A 6,315-nucleotide genomic window follows, 5' to 3' on the forward strand; every position below is an offset into this window, starting at 1 on the left:
TATATAGAGAGAGAGAGAGAGAGAGAGAGAGAGACATACCTTTTAAAATCTTTGAATTCTTCTTAAACTCTCACTTTCTTCATCCCTCACTAAAAGAATTTGTAGGATTTCATTTTGTTTATTATTGAAACTCTGAAAAACAAATTTCATTAAGAAATAAAAGAAAGTAAATGAAAGAGCAAATTAATAGTTGGAAGTTATCTTGTGATTACAAAATATCAAAATTTTATTCGAATTTATATGATCAAATCGTAAACACAAGCATATCCTATGATAACAACAAATCGAACAATATTGAAAAAGAAATATGTTATAACAAATCACATTTTTTAATGAATATAATTTCTATATACTTTTTAAAATCTTTGAATTCTTTTTCAACTCTCACCTTCTTCATCCCTCACTAAAAGAATTTGTAAGATTTCATTTTGTTTATTATTGAAATTTTGAAAAACAAATTTCATTAAGAAATAAAAGAAAGTAAATGAATGTTATGACCTGTAAACTCAGTTTTGATATTAACCAAATACTCTGGATGATCTTTAATAACAATAACAATGCAGCGGAAACAGTAAGAACAAATAGAGTAATTAATCAAGAACACACAGTTGATGAATATGAAGAACACGAGAGAATCGCTTCAAATGATTTTCAATTGATTGAAAATATTGACAATTACAATTCGGAAGCACACTGAATTACAAAGGCCTAGCTGCTATTTATACTAATTCCTAACGACTTTTTTGACATTGACCTAGACAAGTGAGATGATCCAAGTCGTCCAAATAAAGTCGATTACAAACATAGTCACGTGAGAAGCACGTACAACTAACTAACCTAAGTAAAACAGTAAGAAGAGGTTCTCCACAGAAGATGAACCGCAGACCCTCTGTGAGCCATCCTAGGGGCTCTGCTGCATATGACTTGTAAGCTCTTGTTGCCAGAGGACCAGTTTTCAGAACCTCTGTGATAGACAACAGAGGTTCTGTCACTCTTGACTTGTACGATTGAACATCTTCTGTTGTTGGTCCTCTGTGATCTTCTGTGGAATGAACCCTTCTGTCAACACTTGCAGTAATACTTTTTCATACTTTTACATTAAATGAAATATGAGAGCTAACAATGAAAGAGCAAATCAAGAATTGGAGGTTAAACTTGGGTATACAAAATTACAAAAAAAACCTCAATTAATTATGAACTATACATTCTTCATACAGGGGTAGAAAAGTCTTTAATATATTCAACATTTAAAAAAAATCAAAAAATTAAGAAAAAAGACAGGAGAAATTCTAAGCATTAGAATGTGCCACCTCATTATCTTGGTTTCTTCTTTAATATATATATATATATATATATATATATAAAGTTTTATAAAAAATTAAGTAATCAACAACAATTTTTATGATATACAAGAAAATGCTAAATATATGAGGATCAAGGACAATTTTGATAAACTTTTTTTAGAAATGTTTTGAAACTTAGGGGCCGTTTACCAAACACTTACTCGGATAAGTGCTTATCAAGTCATGTTACCTCACCGGATGAATATGGTAAGGACCAAAAATCTTACCCGATAAGAGCGAGATAAACACCATGAATCTTACCCGGTAAGTGAGAGCGACGACTCTTACCATGGTAAGCGTTTACCGGGTAAATTGTTGCATAGGATATCGTTTTAATGGACTAAATCTTACCCGATACGTAAATAATGGTGTTAAATTTTATCGGTAAACACTTATCGTGTAAGTGTTTGATAAACGACCCCTTATTTATATTTATTTTTGTTCAAAACATTTATCATGGTCAAAGCATCTGTTGAGATAGTACCCCTTTTATGGTCAAAACATTTATAAAAAACAGGTAGTCAGAATAAGAAAAGGAGATCACAATTTTCAAATTTAAAATTAAACTAAATAACATAAAAGAAGATTATAACTATTAAATTATATGTAATTTTACATTAAAATCAAAAGTGATTGTGAAACAAGCTCAACGTACGAGTGCACGGATGATTTGACTCGTAACCTAGGTCGCACATAATCACATATGATTTACACACGAGCTTAGTTCAAATTCACATATGATTTAACTGTCTTATATTCATTTAACAGGTTATTGTTTTCGTTTGACTCGACTCTAATTTATTAGAATCACTTAAATGTTATTAATACGTTTGACACCGGTATAAACTATTTATCCAAACACTCAAAAATGCTTATTATCGGTGTCACACGTGAATAAGTTAATAAGTTGTTTTTATCAGCAATCCCAAACACCCCCTAATAATAATTTCTTTTTGGGCTCCAAATTGTGTTGAAGCCTCCTTATGTTAACCAAATGCTTATCTGATAAGAACTTATTGTTGAAAATAGTCTTCAGTGACTTAATCGGTTTCCTGTGCGACTCAGGCCACGGGAAAACATGTGTAACTCAACGAATGTTGAATTTTCTTATCATTTTGACCATTTTTTCCTGTTGCTTACTCTTTACTCCAATATGGATGAAATTAAATGACAGTTTTTATGGTTAAAAACCTATAAATATGAATCAAACTTATCAAAATTCTAAATTTTCAATTCATTTTCTGCGAAAATGATGTTCATGGAGATTGAAGGATGTATCCTTCATTTAAGGGGTTGTTTATTTACCTCTTAATAGTTTTATTAAGAGGCAACATCTGAATCGTTAAGAGGTGAATCTTGTTTGGCAAAAAAATAGTTTGCCTCTTAATGGTTCTAAAACTCTCTGAATGATTTTGTATCATGTATCTCTCTTAACCATTAAGAGCCTAAATTTCATTGTACACAATTACCAAACAATTATATTTCATTTTGCACTATATCATGAAAGTCTCTTAATCATTCTGACCACTTAATCATTCTGCATCAAACCATTCAGCAATTGCCAAACAGCCCCTAAGATTAGGTAAATTCTAGGGGTAAATTAGCTTTAACCCAACAACAAATAATGAGGCTAATATTATCCTAAGGATCCAAATTAGCATTTACCGAGTAAATTATTGCATACGATATCGTTTTGATGAGTTAAAATCTTATCCAATAATATTAATGAGAGTGTTGACTTTTATCAACAACAAAAAATAAAAAATAAAACCAAACAAATACAATATATCCCACATCAATGTAAGGTATAGGGGTAAAGTTGTACGCTGATTTTCCCCCCAACCATTGGGAGTCTAGGGGCGTTAATAAGTCGAGTTGAGTCAAGCTGCATGCGCGGAAAATTATTACCAGACTCAAGCTAGAGTTCGAACTAGAATACTTTTTCAATGTTAGAGTTCGAGTTTGATAACTCAAGATTGATTATCTCGATTATTGACTCGGCCTTAATAACTATTATATGATTTATGAACATATGAATATGTTTGAGTCGAAGCTTGGCTTGGCTCAATTTGACTCAAAATCTGATTGAGCTTTCAAACAAGTCGAGTCGAAAGTTGGTGTTATGGAACTCTACTGATTAAATTAAGCGAGTTTCACTATGTGTTCAAGATCGACTGGATTTAAGCTAGAGTAGTTTTTTACAAGCTCGACTTGTTAACACCCCTAGAAAGCACCATATATTGAAAATTTAGATTTAAAATGCATTAAGACGAGTTTTATTCTCATTTCGGACCCTAAAGCAAAGTCGAGTACAAGCTCTAGTTGGAAAGATGGTCTAGGATCTACACAATCCTATGTGAGAGCTTCGTTTTGATATATCATAGGCCTAAAAGATATGTGAACGAGAATTTGATTGACGAAAATGTTGCAAATGGAACGAGCATCGGAAATGAAGTGCATGACGTGCATCGCCCCACATAGGCGGGAAACGAAACAAAATGAGAGTTTATACATGGTTTCGTAGTTCATAGCAGTGAATGACTACGGTTAGGGGTATTTGCACTACAGTTTAGATGAACACCCCTACGTTACAACCTCTTACCGAGTAACTAAACACTTATTCGGAGAGAGGGGCACATTGAGCATAGAAACAGGGTATCTTTAAACCATTATGAGCAAGTTTAAACTATTTTCAGTTGTATTTCATTATATTCATCATACATCATACTATTGCTTTCAGCTTCATTTCAACCCTCCCAACACAAAAACTCAAAAGTTAACAAACACAGATTGCTTCTTTATAACCAGTACTAAGTGTTTGATCTATGATCAAATCAACCCAAATTGTATCCAATTCTAAACACTATCCTATATATAATGTATTCATATATAGCAAATAAATATATCTTATATCTATATATAACTTTCTGCAAGCCTGACAACTGGTGGGAGTTTAATGACCAGCACCAGGACTAGGTACAGACTGCAAAATCCGATCGATATGGCCAAGGTGAAGAGCAAATAGCTTTTCACTCAAAGCAGTTAGGGGTGTAGTGGCACCCTCCATAAACAATCCCTTCTGGTTCAACAGTTTTCTTGCATCTAAACATGATGCATAACATATTAACACCACAATCATAAGATTCATAACCAGTGTGAGGAACGATAGGCGAGCCATTTGATGACTGATTACGATCAGAGATCGACAACCTTGGAACGAAGAGGTTAAAGAAAACTGTTGGGTGAGCTTTTGGGTTGTTTGAATTAGGTTATGCATTGCATGCTATATATATGTGTGTGTATATATATATATATTAACTGACTGTATACAAGGTCAAAGGTTTGGAAGTCTTTGTTATAAAAAAGTGTGATTAGTAGAGGCTTTTGTGGAAGTTGGGTAGGTCCATATGAACTAAGCAGCCGGCAAGGAGTTGTAATTTGGATCTTCTTTTCTTCTTTTACTGTTGATTCCAACAGTACTGGAATGTGGACTACAAGAACTAGTGGCATACAAAAAAACAGTTTATACTATCAAATATGCATAGAGTACAAGTGTTTGATGCATAGGGGTAAAGATGGGTGAGACAAATTAAAGTTAAATAAGGAACAGACAAATCATCTACAGTTACTTAAGTTGGTGTACACGCAAAAAAATAGACTTGATTGATAGTGTTTTAGTTAGATTGTACTTCCTCCATTCCATCACTACATGGGGTGGAGAACTCCGAGTTTATAGTGGCACCAATTATGCTATACTTCTTAAAGGTCATGTCTCGATGAGATGAATTCTTCTGGAACTACATTTATATATATATGTATAAAGGGGCAGAGAAAACCACCAAAAAAATGATAAACTGATAAACACAATGTTAACCATTAATCTGGATGGTATGCACATATGCATACAAGTAATTTATAAGCAATTTCTCCTGTATGTACACATGCATAAAAACCAAGAGACAACTTCAATTACTTGCACACACATGTGCATATTGTCCGGATGAATGATTACCAAGGTGTTCATTAGGTTTTCATTTTTTTGGGGTTTTCCCCTGAACCTCCCTCCTCTCTTTCTCTCTCTCTCTCTCTCTCTCTCTCTATATATATATATATATATTCTAGGAATGATATTGTTTGAGTAGAATCATTGAATTTACTACTTGTTCAAAGTAATTTAGAGGTATTGAGTTTGAATCTTTAAAACTTATAATGTTGCCAAGACAATTATTGGGGTTGTCTCGACAATTGTCTAGCTGATGTGAGACTCTAACACACGCCCTCCAATAGAGGCTAAAAGGGCACAAATGCTTCGGAGTGTCTAGTCCCAATGTTGACTCTGATACCATGTAAGAGTAAGAATATGTGGAACCCTATTATACTACTTTCCGAAAAAAGCCCTTGGAGAGAGAAAGAGGTGCTGACATGTATGAAGAAGAAATGGTTCAAGTCTGGCTGACAATGGACTCAAATTTAAGAATTTTGAAGGAGGGAATTGAGAATGTGAAACTTGACCAGGGCTAATGCTGACGGAATAGGATAGTAATTAAAGGGATAATCTGTATTGTTAAGGACAAACTAACAAGACAAAGTAGACAAGGAAATTAGTCAAACATTAAATAAATTTAGTGAGATGTTAACTTGTTCTAAATAAATTCATGTTGATCAACATCTTGTCAAGAGAGGGATCTTAGGAAACAATTAAGTAATACTCTTAAATTTCAATAATATAGCATTAATTGAGCATTAGGTACAGATCACTAATGCAACAAGAGTTATGGTTTGTGATGAATTTTTGGCTAAAATAAAAAAGAGAAACAAAAGGTTAATTGTGTTTCATGCCTATAAAAGGAGTTCAATGCTTTGGTTATAAACATAAATGCTACAGCTGTGTACGATTACAAATTATTGTAATTTTTATTTTGTTCGTATGTATATATATATATATATCGGATATTTTTAATGTGTAATTACG

This window comes from Cynara cardunculus (assembly GCF_001531365.2).
Source record: "Cynara cardunculus var. scolymus isolate 2C chromosome LG 2, CcrdV1, whole genome shotgun sequence".
Classification (NCBI taxonomy): domain Eukaryota; kingdom Viridiplantae; phylum Streptophyta; class Magnoliopsida; order Asterales; family Asteraceae; genus Cynara; species Cynara cardunculus.